The following is a 19,684-nucleotide window of genomic DNA, read 5'->3' as shown; positions in this document are numbered from 1 at the left end:
CTGGAAGGCAGAGCTGGGGAGAGGGGGAAAGGGGATAGCATGATGCAGTCACTCTGTTCCTGGCTGGGGAGTGAGTATGCAAAGCCCAAGATATAGGAACAGGGAGGATAGCAGAGAGAGGAACTCCAGTGTGAGGTCTTGTGGCTAATTCTCAGAAACTCTCCTTGAGCCTAGGATTATAACCACCTTTAGACAGCAGCTTCAAACGACACTGCATGCTTCCAGTCTTGGATGTTGGGTGTAGGAAGGGGTTGTGGACAAAGCCCCACTGGATCTGGAGGGATTAGTGGAGCCTGAGGGCAGAAAACTTTCTAACAACTGGAGCACTGGGTGGGTGATTCTACCTGGCTGCCATCTTGACTCCTCCTCCAGAGCTTCTTTAATAATACCATACAGGAAAATAATAATATCATACAGGGACTCTTAAAGTTATATGAAGAGGACTGCTTTTTTTTTAATCCTTTTATTGGGAGGTCTTACATATAACATAAATTCCATAGTTCCATCACCTCCAGCAGTATTGTACAATTGCTACCACAATCAGTTTCAAAGCATTTTCTTTTTTCTTGAACTCCTTGATATCAGCTCCCCTTTATCCCCACCCACCCCCACCCTATGACCCCCGGAACCCTAATTATTATTATTTTAAAATATATTTCCCATATCTTACACATCCAATATATCCATTCATATACAATTCTGTTGTTCGAGCCCATCAAGTGGGCTTATACAGTCACCAGTGCTATCAGCACTCTAGTCCCCCTTCTTCCCCCTCTTCCCGTACCTTCAGGGAACCATTACTCCTGTTGCTGTTTCTGAAGGGTTATCTACCTTGGCTGTCATGTACGGAAAGATCTTAAATATACAAATGAGCATATGCAAATATAGCATGATTAATGAGGTAAAACAAATCAAAACCATAATAGTAAGGTGAGGAAATATTAAAGAACTAGAGGATAATTATGTGGTTCATCGGTGCTGTACAACACCCAGATTTATCATACTTTCCATGTGGCCCTTCTGAGAGGGATTGTCTAATTTTCTTACAGGTGGATTTGGGGTCTCCACTAAATCCCCTTCCCTTCATACTGATTTGGTTGCTTGTTTTTGAACTACTGATACTTTTTCCCATTGACACCTCATGATCACACATGCTGGTGTGCTTCTTCCATGTGGGCTATGTGGCAAAGAAAGTTGATGGTGTCCGGCTATCAAATGATATAGCATCTGGGGTCTTAAAGGCAAGCAGCCATCTAGTAAAGAAGCAATAAGCCCACATGGAAGAAGCACACCAGCCTGTCAGATCATGAGGAGTCGATAGAATCAGGAACAGACATCAGAAGATCCAAACAAACAAAAAACATATTGTTGTGAACAAGGGGTGTCAGAGCAGAACCCCAAACCCATCTATAAACAATGGAACATCCCTTCACAAAAGAGTCACAAGGAAGGGATGAGTCAACCAGGGCACATATAGCATCAAAAAAACACACACTATTCCTCTGATTCTTTGAGCCTTCCTCACCCCCCACTATCATGACCCCTGTCTTTCAGTTCTGGTTAGTCCAAATCATGTTCACATAAGAGCTCACAACACAAGGAATACAGGTCATACAAACACCTCAGGAACAAAAATGGAAGTAGTGATTCCACGAGGCTAGGGGGAAGGGGAGGACAAAAAGGGAGGAAGGGGGAATGGATCTCAATGATTGATGCATAACACCCCACTCCAGGAGGACGAACAACAGAAACGTGGGTGGAAGGTGACAGTGGTCAGTGTAAGATATGAAAACAATAATATAAAATAAATAAATAAACAAAATAACAACAATGATAATGGATAAAGGGGCTACAAGCGGGGAGGGGAGAGAAGAGAGGGAAAAAAGAGGAGATGATACCGAGGGCTCAAATAGAAAGTAAATGTTCTGAAAATGATTATGGCAACATATGTACAAATACGATTGATACAATTCATGTATGGAATATTATAAGAGCTGTAATAGCCCCCAATAAAATTATTTTTAATAATTAAATAAATAAAATCATTAAGATGTCTAAATCATTATAACGAAGTTTGGCCTCATTATAATTTTTCTGAACCAAAAAAAAAATCATAATAACCCAAACAGGCACTCCCAAGATGGGTAATCTTAAGAGCTTAACTTCTCTATTTCTCAGTTTGTTTCCCTGTTAACCCAGCAGGAGGGACTAGGTGGCTTAGGACGGGCACCTTAAAGCTTCACAAACGTCTGCCTGTAGGCTGAGAGAGAGAGCGCATGCGCAAGGCTGGCAGAGGAGGGGAGTGGGGCTGGCTAAGAAAAGCACTACCCTGTCAAGCCTGTAGTTCTTCAGCAGCCAGTGTCAGGGATAAGCCACTCCGCAGCTATCCTTCAGGTGTTGTGAGCCTAGAGAAAGTGAGGGGAGAAATCAGCTGGGCTTATAGTCGGGGTTTCTATAAGCACTCTGCACACCCTACGCTTCAAGGAGAGAAAATCCTAAATCCTCTTCTCAGAATCTCTGGGAAACCTGGGCTCAGTGTATACAGCAGCTTAGACAGACCCACCCAGCTCCTTCTTAAACAGGAAAGTTTGGGCGGCGGGGAGGAACCTCAAGGCCCCAGACCTCCGGCAGGCCATTCTGCTGTAATAGTCTGTAGCCTTATCATGTCCTACCCCCAAAAAAGAGAAGAAATTCTAGAAATGTGTACACAGTGTGCCTTGGCCATTTACAAGAAGGTTTATGTTTTCAAAGAGAGGCCGTAGATTTTTTTTTAAATGCAATTGTGTATATTCCAACTCAGAGCGATGCCACAGGACTCCGGGCTGCCCCCCAGTGTTTCCGGGACTGTAACTCTGGGGGCGTAGAAGTTCGTGGCTTCACACCGTCAACCTTTCCGTTAGCCCCCAAGGCTTAACCCACCCTACCACCTTCTTCATATTTGGGGAACTAATATACATGGGAGGGCTTTAAAAAGTTTGTGGGGGGAAATTATACTAAAAGATACTGGATTGTTTTTCGTATACTTTTTTATGCCTCTTCATATATTTATCTGTTTGTATATTACCATGTGCCATGCATTGTCCTAAGGAGTTTATTTATACTAAATCATTTCATCTCACCACAAGCCTTTCAGATGGCAGTTCTCAGTCTGTGGGTCATGTCCCCTTTGGGGGCTGACCGACCCTTTCACAGGGTCACCTGATTCGTAAGAGTAGCAAAATTAGTGATGAAGTAGCAACAAAAATAATTTTATGGTTGGGGGGGTCACCACAATGTGAGGAACTGTATTAAAGGAACTGTATTAAAGGAACTATATTAGGAAGGTTAAGCACAACTGCTTTAAGATATCCTATTATGCTTACTTTACATCTCAGGAAATTGAGGCATAGAGGTTAAATGACATGGCTAAGGTCACAGAGCTAATAAGTGGCAGAGCCAAGAGGTGACCACCCGAGGAATTCCAGAGTTAATAACTGTAACCATTCTAAAAACATTGAAGGTTTTGTCCATTATATGCATTTGTCTTAAGAAACATTGCTGACAAGAATGGAATACTCTTGTGGCTGGGCTAGCACGCACAAACCCTACCAGGAGAATACAGATAGGAAACAGCTTTGAGCAATCCCTGTGAGGCGAAAATGAATCAAGGCAAAGTGAGTTGGAAGAGCTCAATGGAGCCTCATGTCCATCCTCGTGCCCCCCCACCCCCACCCCCCACCAGGGAGATTTCTGTTAACCAGCCAGTTAGTGGTGAAGATGTGGACAGACACTTAAACTCGCCCTTAACTTCATTGCTTTCTATAAACAAGCGTTTTTCTTGACCCTGCTCCGTGTGAAGCAGTCCTATGCTAGGTGCTAGATAGTGGGGGTTGAAAGGGGACAAAAGAGGGTTGCCACCCAGTGGGAGTGGACAATCTGGCAGAAAGAAAATAGGTCAAAAGCTAGCTAACACACCAGTTTATTTTATACGGGTGACAATTTAATCTGCCAGGTAACATTTGAAAGGTACCTTCCAATTATGAAAATATCCTTGATGGAGAAATGGAAGGTAGTTTTTATTTACTTATGACAGGTACTCTGTGCACATTCCAAATATGGGGCTGCCAGATAAAATACTTTTTAATATAAGTATGCTTCAAATATTTCACGGGACATACTTCTACTAATTTTTTTTTAAACTTACTCTTTGTTCATCTGACATTCTAATTTAACTGGGTTTTCTGTATTTTCTTTCACTTGCTAAATCTTAAATCCCTATCCATAGATTGTCTTTACCCCTCCCAATAAGTCTCTATTAAAATGGAGACAATAATTGTCCAGAAACTGAGACATAGGTTAACTAATTCACCCAAACTCATCCCTGTCTGCTAACACACCTAGAGAAACCATGTTCTTAGATTTTGTATCCACTGATGGTCAATTTTATGCAGCTTATTTTGAAGAACGCCATCACCTGTTTCACCCGCTATTTTACGTAATGTCGTGTCATTTCAAAAGTCCTCCTTGCAGAGTTCAGGTAGCCTAACTTAGTGCACTCCCTGTGGAATTTTAATTGCTGCTGTGTGGCTCAAAAGCAAGCAGGTTGGATGCAGAAGTCATCCATAAGGACCAGATCATTCTTAGAGTCTTCTCTTATTTACCTGACTGTTGGTGATGAAAAGCTAGGCCCTGCTATCTAGTTATTCAACAAAGACTTTTTGCGCCTGGACTAAGTCTTAATGAACATTGCTGTTCTGTTTGCTTGCCAGTGGTCAACAGCTGATTCCCCCAGTTGTCCTGGAAACCCGAGTAAATCCGAGACTCTCCACGGTGTAAATTCTAAAGTCAAAGGTATACATGAAGAGGTACGCCCCCCTAAAAAAAGAAGAAAAGTTCTGTTTTTGTAGTACTCAATTCCCTCCCCTCCCCCGCCCCGCCAAGAGAGCATCCAGCAACTCACTGTGAGTTAGTGCACCCAGTGGCGTTGAATTTTTCCATGAAAGCAGTTTCACTTGAACCTCATTTGTTTGTGATGGTCGATTTCAGATTTCAGAAAACAGCATGTGGCAGTGAATTTTGTTTCCTCCTCAGAGATGTTGAATACAGCTTACAAGGACAGCGCTATGGGAAAATATCAAGTGCACAAGTGGTTTCCTCATTTCAAAAAAGGTGAAATGTCAATTGATGACAAACCTCATTCAGGACATCCATCAATTTCCTGAAAGGATGAAAATGTCGACTCAGTGCATTTGAAATTCATTCCACCAGGGCAGACTGTGAATCAAGCTTTCCATTCAGAGGTTCTGAAAAGATTGCATCACAGTGTGGGACCAAAAAAGGCCTGATTCATGGCAAATGAGGGACTGGTTTTGCCACCACAACAATGCACCTGCTCACACAGCCATCTCAGTGCAACAGTTTTTGGTCAAAAACAGCATGCCTCTCTTGCCCCACACACCTTACTCACCTGAGCTTGCTCCCTGCTACTTCCTTTGTTTCCTTGAATGGAGAGTGGCGTGAAAGGACAGCGATTAGACAACATAGACGAGGTGAAGAAAAAAAACAAGGGAGGTGCTGTCCGCCATCCAAACAGATGAGTTTGAAAAATGTTTCAAGAATAGAATCGCAGATTTGACAAATGTATTAAGTGTAATGGAGAGTACTTTGAAGGTGATAAGGACGTTTTGTAAAAAAAAATTTTTAATCCCGGTATTTTTGGGGTACTCCCTCGTATTCTCTGTGTATTCTAATTTCAAGCAGGACACCACCAAGACAGGCTGTTTGCACTGCTGTGGTCTCCTCGCTGGTATGCCTGCTAAATAAAAATTTCTTCCTTCCTCTGACTTGGAGTGGGTGAATTGGCTGGCTGCACCACTGCAGGGTAAAATACCTGGAATTCAGGTGGCACAACTAAACCTCTTTATTTAAAACAGAAAAACATCTTGGTTTCAATTTTCTGGAGTATATTCATTGATCATGCACACTCTGGTTTCCAGAGTTAAAAAGAGAATTTGAAATGTGCTCTACAAAGACAAGGAACACTCAAAGAAGCTACTACTCTCTAGGACTGCCTGTTGAACCCTGACCCCATCGGCCTTGAGACCAGAATGTACTCTCATCCTCTACTGATCATTCTGATGAGAGCCACAATAGAGGACAGAACAGGAGACTAATATGGACCCAAGTTGAAATTCCTAAAACGCCTGGCTGCACTGGTCCAGCTAGACGAGAGCAATCCTGCAATGCCTATCCTCAGAACTCTTCAAAGCTTGAACAGAACTGTTTCCTGGGGGCACCTTTTAGCTGAAGAACACAACTGCTCACAGAAGAAAGAATACCACCCGTGAGTACCGCAGTGCTTTAGAAAAGTGATCTATATGAGACTCAGTGGTCAACAATTACTTTAAAACAAAGAGGAGTTGGTAAGGGGACAAGGCAACTAAACTAAGGGAAACGGGACAACCAGAGTGGAAATAATAAAAAGTTCACACTTCACACATCGTGAAGAATAAACCAACGTCACTGACTAATGTGTGTAGAATTTGAATGGAGATATAATTTGCTACACAAACTTGATATGCAAACTGACACACACAAAAAAAACATAATAAAAATTTGTTTTAAGTGTTTGCTCTTTATGACCAAAATCCAATCTGCAAACTTTGAAGAATGTGTGTTTCACAGCAACGTTCCTACTAGAGGCACGCATAGTACAGCCTCCTGAAGTGGGTGAGACTGTCTCTTGCAGGGCCTGGGATGAGCCAGGGGGCTGCCAGGCTGACACTTACATCTGATCCTGGGTTGTGACCCATAGTACAAAAGTGTTTCAGTGCCAGGCAGGTGCTGAGTAATTTTTTTCTTTTTCCTGAAAAAAGTAAACCAAGTAAGTTTGGGAACCTTGTGCAACCTACATGACGCCAGAGGTCAGGCTGCTGCAGCTCAACAGCGAAGCTCGGGGGCAAATGCCACCCACAGCACTCAAACCCTGCTCTCTCGGTGACCTGGTGTCGTTCTCATTCAAGGTTATCCAGAGAGCGGCACGCTTGTTCTTCGGTGGCAAACAGGGCCACAGCTAGAAAAATGAACTTAGCTTGGTTCTCTGTGGTTTTGAGGCTTACGGCATTGCCTCCCATACCCCATATCAAAGTCATTTCTTCCGGCTGTTTACATCAAAATGAAGCAAAGTCCCTCTAATAGTGGGCCAAGCAGATGAAACACTACCAATCTTCTCTTTTAGACTCAAAACGAAGAAGCGCTTTAATTCCTGATGAGATGTTAATGTATTTTTATAAAGCATAAAATTAGTTAGAAGCCTTGAATGTTAAAGTTTCCCAACATATGTCACAATTTATGATGACTCTTTAATTATCTCCTCTTTCTTATTCCTTAACCAAGAAAGGGAATTTTCCTGACCATGACATTGGATGTGTTTCTATTAAGCCTCTAATTACACTGGCGTAAATCATATGGAATTGTCATTATGTAGGATAAACATGGTTGAAGTTCAGCAATTTCATATGGTTGAAACCAATGTAAAAATCATGTGATATATAAACCAATGCAACCCTCAGGCATTATAACAGCAACAGCAAAAACAACCAAATCTAACAGTTCATCGTTATCTGAACACGATGTATCCAAATATAGATCTTTGAAATTGTGGAGTAGCAGCGAATGAGTGCTGGCAAGGAGAGTGTTCATGGAAAATTAGAACAAATTATAGATTTTGAGCCTGAACGTAATTACATGAAAGATGAAAAGCTGTCCTTGAGAACATTCCAAATCATGTGATTCAAAGAGCTGAGACCAAAGAACCTTTCCTTTTCATTTTGCTGGTAAGCTAGATACATAATTTAGGGGGGTGCCCTTCAGGCTGGTACAGATGATAAATAAAAAGGTACATTTATTTAAAAATGCCATTTTCCTTCATATAGGCCTTAGTAGTTAAGTAAATAAGAGAGGGCTTCAAAAAGTGCATGGACAGATACCATAATCTTTTAAATCCATTAAGCAGCACTGGTAAGCACAGTGAAACTGCACGCTGGACTGCTAACTGCAACGTCAGCAGTTCAAAACCACCAAACACTCTGCAGGAGAATGATGAGGTTTTCTACTACTGTGATAATTTACAGTCTCAGAAATCCACAAAGGAGTTCTACTCTATCTTATAGGGTCACTATGAGTCAGCATCAGCTCAATAACAATGAATTTTTTGGTTGGCTTAATTCCATTTTTTCACAAAAACCTTTGAAAGACCTCATATTATGAGGCTGTGAGTGTTCCATATTTTCCATCACTGTTCCGTTGCTAATGATTACTATGTGTCTTATCATTATCATTGATTCTAAGATCTTTATAGCATTTCTTGTTTGAAATACGTTGAGTCCATGAATCAGAATTAAAATGTGCGATAGATTCACTTTCTTTATAGGGTAGAAAGAAGGAAGCAGTGTCTAAGACATGTTTTTCCCTTGCAAAAATGATTACCAACATGACCTGTCCTTAGTGTGTGCTCACTAAGTGTACTTTATTTACCATATGTGGATTCCAAACCCGGAGCATGGAAAAAATATGTACGTATCACACAGTGCCTGAGCTGAGGACCAGACACGATGCAAATGGCAAGAGCCAGACCAAACAGTGACGGATAGGTCATCAAAAAATAAAAAGATGCAGACAGCACTTGTGTGAAAAGACACACCCCCCTCCCCATATCCCTTTACGGCCCAGAGAGGGGTGGAGGAAGAAAGAACAAAAATGGCAATGGGGGAACAGGGGAGGATATTGTGTATGATTCCACAGGAAGGGGAGAGCCTTGACCTTGTTCTGGTGTGCCAAGCCTTGCGGCCGATGTTCCCGCTTGGAGCAGCAAGTTCACAGACAGGACTGAAGGGCCGGTCCCTCCCTGGATGACAGCACTACCGAGGACAACACTGAAGATACAGTTCAGGGAGTGCAGCCGCGGCATCCTTGATGGCTGGGAGAGCAATGGGGTCTTGTAGAAAGCACGCCCCTTGTACACGAATGCTGATGACTAAAGGGGTGTGAGTGCGGGTCCTGGGATATGGAACCCTGAAGGAAAAGAGGTTTGGACCAATGCATTACAGCAGGGTCTGCTCACTGTTTAACAGAGGGATACTCATCTCCTCTGGGTCAGGACAACACTGAGACTGGGAACTATGTGAATGGTCTCCTGTTTTCTTTTCCTTGTGTTTCCTTTGGGTGTCTGTCTGTACAAGATAGGCAGGTAAGCAATCCAAGGAGACAGCAACAGAGCCAGTGGTGAGGTGGGGGTGTGGGTGAAGGGTATGGGAGAGGAGGAAGTGACAGGGACAGGGGAATAACAAAGTATGTAAAATTGACGGTGAGAAGTAAGTATGTAGTGTTCCTGGCCCTCTTTGACCCACTGAAATGTATTCAAGAGGAATTACTCAGAGGTGAATGAGGTAAACATGATAGTGGTGGTCGGGGTCCACGTCCGCGGGAGTCATGGCTGCTCAGCGGGCCCTGCACTTCGTCTTCAAAGTGGGGAACCACTTCCAGACGGCGCATTTCTACCGGGATGCCCTTGGGATGAAGATTCTGCGGCACGAGGAATTTGAAGAAGGCTGCAAAGGTTCCTGTAAGGGGCCGTACGACGGAAAGTGGAGTAAAACGATGGTGGGATTTGGGCCTGAGGATGATCACTTCATGGCAGAACTGACGTACAATTACGGCATTGGAGACTACAAGCTGGGCAATGACTTCATGGGTATCACCCTCGCGTCGAGCCAGGCAGTTGACAATGCCAGGAACATGGAGTGGCCACTCCGGGAAACCGCAGAAGGGGTTTTTGAAACCGAGGCACCCGGAGGATACAAGTATTCTACCTGCAGAATCGCAGTCCACCTCGGTCAGATCTAGTTATAAAAGTAACTCTAGCAGTGTCCAATCTTCAAAAGGCCTTGAACTACTGGTCTAATCTGCTGGGAATGAAAATTTATGGAAAAGATGAACAGAAGCAACGAACTTTGCTGGCCTATGCTGACAACCAATGTAAGCTGGAGCTGCAGGCCATCGAGGGGGCAGTGGAGCACGCAGCAGCTTTTGGAAGAATAGCCTTTTCTTGCCCCCAGCAAGAGCTGCCAGTCATAGAAGGCTTGATGAAGAGGGAGAGCCAGGCCATCCTGACTCCCCTGGTGAGTCTGGACACCCCGGGCAAAGCAACAGTGCAGGTGGTCATCCTGGCCGACCCTGATGGACATGAAATCTGCTTTGCCGGGGATGAAGCGTTCCGAGAACTTTCCAAGATGGATCCAGAGGGAAGCAAATTGTTGCATGCGGCCATGGCGGCCGATAAAAGCGACGAGTGGTTTGCTCAGTACAATAAGCCCAAGGCTTCAGGTTAACCGAGATGCCATTTGGAACAAGCATTTGTGACGCTTTCCCAGCCCCTGCTGTGCCCATTCACCGTAAATGCCCTGACAACTTCAATGTGTCCCTCATGGCCAGGAGGCCTTCGTGATGAAGATTTCCCACCTCCAGGCTTGGAGCGCTCCGCTGCATTGCAGCGGAACTGCTGTTGTCACTGCTCTGTCGCCCAAATGACACGCTCTGGATGCAGCTCTGTGAATAAGAAACGATTGTCCGGAGACAGGGTTTTTATATGGGACTTTACCCTGGTGGAGGAGAGAGAAAATTCTGATGACTGTTGATCATGTAAAATGTATGAAAGCACAACTATTCAAATAAATTCCATGTGACTGTCGGGTACAGGAATATGCCATCCCTCCCAAAAAAACAAAACCATGATAGTGGTGCAGGAGGAGAGAAAAGTACAAGTAGGAAAATGTTTCTATATAAGTATAAATGCAGATATGTAAATATATAAATATAGGTGTGTGTGTGTGTGTGTATCAAGGAAGCGATGGACTTTGGGTCTCTACTTATATTTCACCTCAGTACAAGAACAGCTTGTTCTAATAATGTGATAATGTATGATACTATGATACTCACCTTCCTGACACGATTACTGAAGAAAAAATGGGTGCATAAGTAAATGTGATGAAGAAAGCTGATGGTGTTGGGCTTTTAAAAGATATGGCACCTGGAGTCTTAAAGGCTTGAAGTTAAACAAGCAGCCATCTATCAGGGAAGCAACAAAGTCCACGTGGAAGAAGCACACCAGCCTGTGTGATCATGAGGTATTGACGGGAATGGGTATCAGAAGTTCAAAAACAAGCGATCAAATTGACGTGAAGGAACATAGACAAAGTGGAAACGTCAAACCCACCTGTAAGATAATTGGACAGTCTTTCATAGAAGGGTCACATGGAAGAGATGATAGATCCAGGGTGTGGAACAGCCCTGATGAAACACATAACTATCCTCCAGTTCTTTAATATTTCCTCCCCTGACTATTATTGTTTTAGTTTTACCTCATTAGACCTGTGTATGTTCACTTGTATAATTAAGATCATTCTATGTATTAAATCCAATATACATAAACCCTTCAGAAATAGTAATGGAAATAATGATTCTCTGTGGGTGCAGCAAGGAGGGGTTGGGAGAGGAACTAATAGCAATGATGAATGTATACTTGTGAGAAACAGATAACAAAATTGTAGGTAAATGGCTACATTGGATAGGGTAAGATATGGAAAACAATAATAATAATAATAATAATATGATAATAAAGGTTCCTGGGGGGTTGTGGAGGGAGAGGACAGAGGGGAGCTGATATCAAAGAGTTCAAGAAGAAAGAAAATGGTGGTGGCAGAAATTTTACAATTATTCTTGACCTAATTGAGTTATGGATTATTGTAATCTCTGTAAGAGCTCCAATAAAACAATTAAATATATATGTATATGTATATGTATATGTATGTGTATGTGTATATGTATGTGTATGTGTATGTGTATATGTATATGTATATGTATGAAACCCTTGGGTGATACTGTTAAGGCAGCCCTTAGCAGAAAATGAATAGCCTTACGGGATGGCACCCACCACTCTGCCAGTTCATTGTACTGTGATGGCTTGTTTGTCGCTGTGATCTTAGCAGCTATGGCGTTGGCATTTCAAATCCCAGCAGTCGCCCAACATGAACGGGTTTCAGGGGTGCTTCCAGAGAAAGAATAGACTATACGCAAGGAATAGGCTGTCCACTTCAAACGAATTAGACACTGAAAAGCTTATGGAGAGCAGCAAAATATAGTCAAATACTAAAGGCCAAATGACTAGCAGCGGAACATTGGCGGAGATGGGGCCAGAAGATGAGCCCCCTCAGGTCATGAGCACTCAAAAGATGGCCAAGGAAGAGCTGCCTTCTCAAAGTAGAGTTGTCCATAAGACATGGATAGAGCAACACCTTGATTTACTGACGGGGCACAACTCAAAACGAGAGGAACAGCTGCAAACATCAATTAATAATCAGCACTTGGAATGTATGAAGCTTGAATCTAGGAAAATTGAAAGTTGTCAACACCAAATGGAACGAATAAAGACATGTTCTAAGTGTTAGTGAGCTGAAATGTACTGGTGTTAGCTATTTTGAATCAGAAAATCATGCGGTTTACTGTGACAAAAAATATACAAATAAAGAGGAATGGTGTCTCATTCATCATCAAAAAGGACACTTCAGGATCTATCTTGCAGTACAATGCTGTGAGTGATAGGATAATATCTATTCATATAAAAAGAAATCCAGTCAATACAACTATCATTCACATTTATGCACCCACCACTAAAGCTGGTGATGCAGAAATTGAAGACATATATCAGTGTCTTCGGTCTGAAATTGATAAAACATATAATCAAGATGCATTGATTAATCATAGGTGATTGGAATGCAAAATTTGGAGACAAAGAGCAAGAGTGGTTAGAAAATATAGTATATGTATATCTGGGGATCTCATGATAGAATTTTGCAAAACTACAGATTTGTTCCTAACAAATACCTTTTTCCAACAACACAAAAGGGAACTCTAAATGTGTACTCCAGATGGAATACAAAGAGATCAAATTGACTCCATCTGTGGGAGGAGAACAAGGAGAAGCTCAATATGAACTCAACCAGACAAGGTGCTGGCTGCGGAGCAGATCATCAACTGCTCCTTTGTAAGTTCAGGAGGAAGCTGAAGAAATTTAAAACAATTCCCTGAGAATTAAAATGCAATCTTGCACCCATCCCATTTAAATTTCAAGAATATCTCCAGAGCTTGACTTTGGCAGTGGATTCTTAAATATAACTGTAAAAGCATAGGCATTATTGAATGTGTGTGTGTGTGTGTGAGAGAGAGAGAGAGAGAGAGAGAAAGTATCCGGCTTTATAAAAATTAAAAACTTTATGCATCAAATGACTATCAAGAAAGTGAAAAGACAGCCTATCTGATGGGAGAAAATATTTTAAAATCATATATCTGGTAAGGAATTAATATACAAAATATACAAAGATGTCTTAGAACTCTTAACAAAACCAAATGATTGAATTTCAAAATGGCCAAAGGATCTGAACAGACATTTAAAAAGATAATTTCCAAAGAAGATATACAAATGGCCAATAAGCGCATGAAAAGATGCTTGCTGTCATTAGTCGTTAGGAAAATGTACTTCCGACCCATTAGGGTGGCGTGGAAAACGGCAAGTGTTGGCAAGGATGTGGAGAAACTGGAACCCCGTGTATTGAGAATGTAAAAAGGTGCAGCCATGGGGAGAATATGCGTAGTCTGGCAGTTCCTCAAAAAGTTCAAAATAGAGTTACTTCTGACCTAGTAATACTCAAAAGGATTGCTTACATGTTGAATCTCAGCTGAGCCAAAGCCCCCACCCTACACCCCACGGTCAGTCTTACTGGCACCGCCAGCTTCCCACCCGAGGTCACGTTTTCAGACAATCCAGTTTGTCTTAGGCCCATAGACGTAAGGATGACACTAGAAATTACTTCTCAGACACCGAGGGCAAAAATCAGGTCTTTGGTTTATGTCAAATTTTTTACTACACAAGACAAGGGTAAATAAAAAGGGATTGCTACTGATTCATGCACACACAGGTTTATTCCAAACCAGTGGGTCTCTACCATCCGTGGGCGGCGGCAGACAGGTGTCCCGGTAGGGTGCCTTCAACAAAAAGATCCAATTTTGGCTTCGATGGGAAATTCAAGACCAAGAGGTCATCTCTGAAGGTTATCCTGACTGTGTTTGATAGATGTTCTCAGAGGACACAGGACAATTACAAGGGCTTATTGTGAAAGAAGCTTTAGGGACATTGAAAACAGCATTGTTCAGAAACAGAGCAGGAAAGCCGTGCAGGGGAATTTCTTTTGTCACAACGCAGCGGCTAGTTCTGAGGGCAGCAAAGGCTCCTCTGGGAGAATTTCACTGGGAAGCCTGCCTCGCCCACCCTGCAACCCTGCCCCTGGCCCTGCCCCTCCGGATTCCTTCTGGGTCCCCAAACGGAAAGAACTTACACACACCACCACCACCACCACCCCTCCTTGAGGATGCCAAATCTGCTGTTTTGATGTGGAATAAACCGAAGGGCACAATTTTTTTAGGGAAGGATCATTGCTTGGCTCTGTGCCCTCAAATCGGTTCTGACTCATAGCAACCCCGTGAACAACAAAACAAAACGCCGCCCAGTCCTGGGCCTGCCTCACAATTGTTCTTGTGTGTGAGCGCATTGTTGCAGACACTGTGTCCACCCATCACTGCGTCCACCCATCTTGTTGCGGGCCTTCCTGTGTTTCACGGCCCCTCCCTCCTGGCAACATGTCCACAGGCACGCTGGGAGTCTCCCCAAGCTCGCCTCTAAGGAGCATTCTGGCTCCACTTCTTCCAAGACAGATTTATTTGTTCCTTGTTTGGCAGTCCGTGGCACTTTCCATTTTCTTCACCAGCACCATAGCCAAACCCATCGACTCGTCGGGCTTCCATCCTCAGTGTGACAAGGTGGTGACGGAAGCCACCAGGGCTTGGGTCAACACACCTTATTCCTCCCAGTGACATCCCTGCTTTTTAATAACACTTTAACGCAGATGGTTGTGGTGCGCTGTATTCGGTTAGGGAGATGGAAACACCACCTTCAGACATTGGATATTTTTTATTAATAATGGTTCCTAAGATTTCAGGGAGCCCTGGTGGCGTAGTGGTGACACTCTGGACTGAGTGTCTACTCCTGTGAAGAGGTACCCCCTGCCCTATTGGCTTCCTATCAGTTGGCATGACTCAGTGGCAGTGAGGGTGAGTTCTTTTTAGGTTTTTGATGATGATGATGTAGCAGTACTTCTTTTTTTTTAAACAATTTATTAGGGGCTCATACAACTCTTATCACAGTCCATACATATACATACATCAATTGTATAAAACACATCTGTACATTCTTTGCCCTAATCATTTTCGGTTTTTCCTCCTCTTTTCATTTTTTACATTTTATTAGGGACTCATACATTCCCTGCCCCAGTAGCAGTACTTCTTGACTTCACCTCAGACTGCTACCACGGCTTAAAAAAAACACTTTAAAACAATGGACACAGGCTAGGAACTGGCAGTCAAACACAGGAAGATCTCGATGGTTAATATGTAAAAAGGTCACCTCAACGGTGAGTGGGGACTGCATAACCAAATGTCACGCTCTCATAGAATCTAGAATTTCTGGAGCCATGAGGCTGCAGGAACACCCAAACTGAATCCAAGTATTTCCTGATGACTTCTTTAAACCGAACAATATTCTCCCACTTACCTCCTCCCAAAAGTCAACCTTACTCCCATCAAGTTGGTGCCGACTCAGAGCAACCCTATGGGACAGGGTAGAATGCCCTGTGAGTTTCAGAGACTGTAGCTCTTTATGGAATAGGAAGCCTCAGCTTTCTGACGCAGAGCAGCTGGTGGTTTTGAACTGCTGACCTTTCAGTTAGCAGCCCAACTCGTAACCACTACTCAGGCAGGGCGCTCCTACCAAACAATATTAAGAATATTTGCCTTGGGCATTGTGGTTACTTGGAACGAAACACTAAACTCACTGCCCCGGAGTTGATGCCAACTCATAGGGAACCCACAGGACAGGGTAGAACTGCTCCTGTGAGTTTCCAAGACGTAACTCTACGGGAACAGACACAGCCCCGTTTCTCTCCCGGAGAGCGGCTGCTGGTTTCCGATCCAGACTTTGCAGATCACAGCGCGGCACGAAATCTCTGCTGCACGAGGGCGGCGCCAATTGTGCTCGCTAAAGAAATGTCCATGCGGGATCAGACTGACAACAGCAACTTGAAAGATTAGTTAGGAAATTAGGGGGCAATGAGTTTACGTTAATGGAGAGAAACAATCTGGCCGAGGAAGGTGGGCATGCTGATACAACGTTTTATTAGGGGCTCATACAGCTCTTATCACAATCCATACATACATCAATTGTGTAAAGCACATCTGTACATTCTTTGCCCTAATCATTTTCAAAGCAATTGCTCTTCACTTGAGCCCTTTGCATCAGCTCCTCATTTTTCCCCTCCCTCCCTGCTCACCCCTCCCTCATGAGCCCTTGATAATTTATAAATTATTAGTTTGTCATATCTTGCCCTGTCCGACATCTCCCTTCACTCCTTTTCTGTTGTCCGTCCCACAGGGAGAAGGTCACATGTAGATCCTTGTAATCGGTTCCCTCTTTCCAACCCACTCTCCATCTACCCTCCCAGTATGGCCATTCACACCCCTGGTCTTGAAGGTATCATCCGCCCTGGATTCCCTGTGCCTCCAGCTCCTATCTGCACCAGTGTACATCCTCTGCTCTATCCAGACTTGCAAGGTAGAATTCGGATCATGATAGTTGGCGGGAACTGGAGGAAAGCTGTATTCTTCATTGGCACTACATCGCACCCTGACTGACTCATCTCTTCCCCTAGACCCCTCTGCAAGGGGATCTCCAGTGGCCCACAAATGAGCTTTGGGTCTCCACTCTGCACTTCCCCCTTCATTCACTATAGTAAGATTTTTTTGTTCTGATGATGCCTTATACCTGATCCCTTCAACACCTCGTGATCGCACAGGCTGGTGTGCTTCTTCCATGTGGGATTTGTTGCTTCTGAGCTAGATGGCCGCTTGTTTACCTTCAAGCCTTTTAAGACCCCAGACACTATCTCTTTTGATAGCCGGGCACCATCAGCTTTCTTCGCCACATTTGCTTATGCACCCGTTTGTCCTTGGCGATCGTATCATGGAGGTGTGCAACCAATGATATGATTTTTTGTTCTTTGATGCCTGATAACTGATCCCTTCAGAACCACGTGATCACACAGGCTGGTGTGTTCTTCCATGTGGGCTTTGTTGCTTCTGAGCTAGATGGCTGCTTGTTTACCTTCAAGCCTTTAAGACCCCAGACACTATATCTTTTGATAGCTGGGCACCATCAACTTTCTTCACCACATTTGCTTGTTCACCCACTTTGTCTTCAGCGGTTGTGTCGGGAGGGTGAGCATCATAGAACACCAATTTAATAGAAGAAAGTATTCTTTCATTGAGGAAATATGTGTTTTCCAATGGTCTTATGTGACCCCTGTGAAAGAGTCGGTCTACCCAAGGGGCTGTGACCCACAGGTTGAGAACCCCTGCTCTGTAGGATCACTCTGTTGGCGTGTACTGGATGGCCATGGGTTTGTTTGGGTTTTATTTTGGGAAGAGCCCTGGTCGTATAGTCACTTACAGATTGGGTACTATAAGTCACCTGTTTGAAACCACTGGTTGTGCCACAAGAGAGAGATGAGGCTTTCTATTCCTATAAAAATGCACAGTCTCAGAAACCCACAGGGCAGTTCTACCTACCCCTATGGAGTCGATATGAGTCAGAATAGACTCAATGGCAAGGAGTTTGTTTCCTTTGAATTGTCCAATGAGAGGAGCCTTGGTGGTGCTGGTAAGTAAACACTGGACTGCTAACCACAAGGTTAGCTGTTCAAACCCACCAGCCACTCCATGGGAGAAAAATAAAGCTGTTTGCTTCCTTAAAGATAGACAACCTCAGAAACCAACTCTACATAGAGTTACTATGAGTCAGAATGGACTCCGTGGCAGAGGAAACGTCTAGGGCATTTGGTCTGGGTGACTGACCTTCAGGAGCCCTGGTAGTGCAGTGGTTACATCCTCAGCTGCTATTGAGGAAAAGTTGGCAGTTGAAACCCACGAGACGCTCCCTGGGAGAAAGACGTGGCACTCTGCGTCTGTCAGTAGTACCTCCGTGGACCCCATAGGGCAGTGCTGCTCTAAGAATCAGTAAACTCGACAGCAATGGCTGTGGGTTGCGGAACTGTCCTTCACAGAAAGAAAAAAACAAGGGTGAATCATTTACATGTGAATCTTATAAAGGAGAAAATGTAAGTATAGACATGGTATGGCTCAAAAACAGTGTGGGGTAACAAAGCACGAATACATCATCATTTCCATTGAATTTTTAAGGTAAATTTTAAAAATATTCAAAATAGGGTGTCCTAGAACATGTTTGCAGCCTGGAAGGTGTGATCTGGAAAAGTGAGAAAGCTGGACAATGCAGAAAAGGGTAAGTTCCTTAAGAAGGTGGGGTGAAAGGGTTTCAGAGCTTCAGGAGAAGGCAGGGCTTTGACTAGCTAACCTGGAAGCTTGGGATGCAGTAGAAGGGAATTTCAAACCTCAGGTTATTTTTCTCCACTTGAAACAAGTAACCAAGAAAACAATTTGCAATCAGCTTGACAGCAGTGAGTTTGGGAGGTAAATTGTGGGAGAAAAATCACATACTGCCCATCACACTGCATGGAAAGCGATTCTGTCTGGTTCAAAAGATAAGTTTGAACTCACCTGCAAGTTCCAGCCGAAAGCATGTTCTGATTTGATTTATCTCATGGACCCTGTACTTTACTAAAATGATGTCCTTTTTTTAATGATGTGTACAAAGGAAGGGACTGAAGTCTGCCTTCTTCACTTCTAAGAAGCATCTAGGTTGCATTTCTTGGAAAACCTGTTCTTTCTTCTAGAAGTCCATGGTATATTCAGTATTTTTCACCCACACCACAATTCAAATGCACCTTTTTTTTTTTGTCTTTTTCCCTCTCTGGCTTTCGAATGTATATGGGGTGATTGAAAAGCTACGATTTGGGTCACTGGCAGGCACCTTAGTCATCAAAGTGATAGAGTCTGCTTCTTAAATATCCTTCCATAATCATTCATATTCATCTAGCAATTTTATAAGTTTATAATAATACTTATTGATCTCGATTCTTGGCCGATCCATTAAAGGTATCTCTGTAAATCTTTACAAATAACCTGAACCGGCAAGCCCAACTGTGTATCTTCCAAAATACCAACACTATCATGAATTGATCTACTAGGCTGTATCATCTCAGTCCTTGAAATAATTTGCAGTGGCTGTTTCTTCTGAGGACCCCTGGTGGGGCCGTGGTTAGAGCTGTGCGCTGCTGAACAAAAGCTGGCAGGCAGAATTCACCAGCTCCTCCAAGTGGGAACCCACACAAAACTGGACGAAGCAGGACGTGCCCTCAGAGTTGTCTCTGGTTCCTCTTATCCCCTAAAGGACTGTGGCTACTACTATTAAATGACATTTTCACCGACCCCGCCCGACCCCATCACCTCCTGCAGGACAGGTAAAATTAGAGAAAAAGGTGGAACTCAGTTGATCTTTTAATACGCTTCTATTCTTGAAGAGAAATTCTGAAAGACTCTTAAATTACCAGTACACTCTGGAATGTGTCTC

At 43.4% G+C, this 19,684-nt stretch overlaps 1 pseudogene; it reads left to right on the top strand.

Annotated features, from left to right (window-relative positions):
* The first annotated feature begins 9,465 nt into the window (after positions 1–9,465).
* LOC142452789 (glyoxalase domain-containing protein 4 pseudogene) lies at positions 9,466–10,394 on the top strand (annotated as a pseudogene).
* Positions 10,395–19,684: the final 9,290 nt, after the last annotated feature.

Source organism: Tenrec ecaudatus, chromosome 7 (genome assembly GCF_050624435.1).
Source record: "Tenrec ecaudatus isolate mTenEca1 chromosome 7, mTenEca1.hap1, whole genome shotgun sequence".
NCBI classification, from domain to species: Eukaryota; Metazoa; Chordata; class Mammalia; order Afrosoricida; family Tenrecidae; genus Tenrec; species Tenrec ecaudatus.
This window is presented reverse-complemented; position numbering and strand designations above follow the sequence as displayed.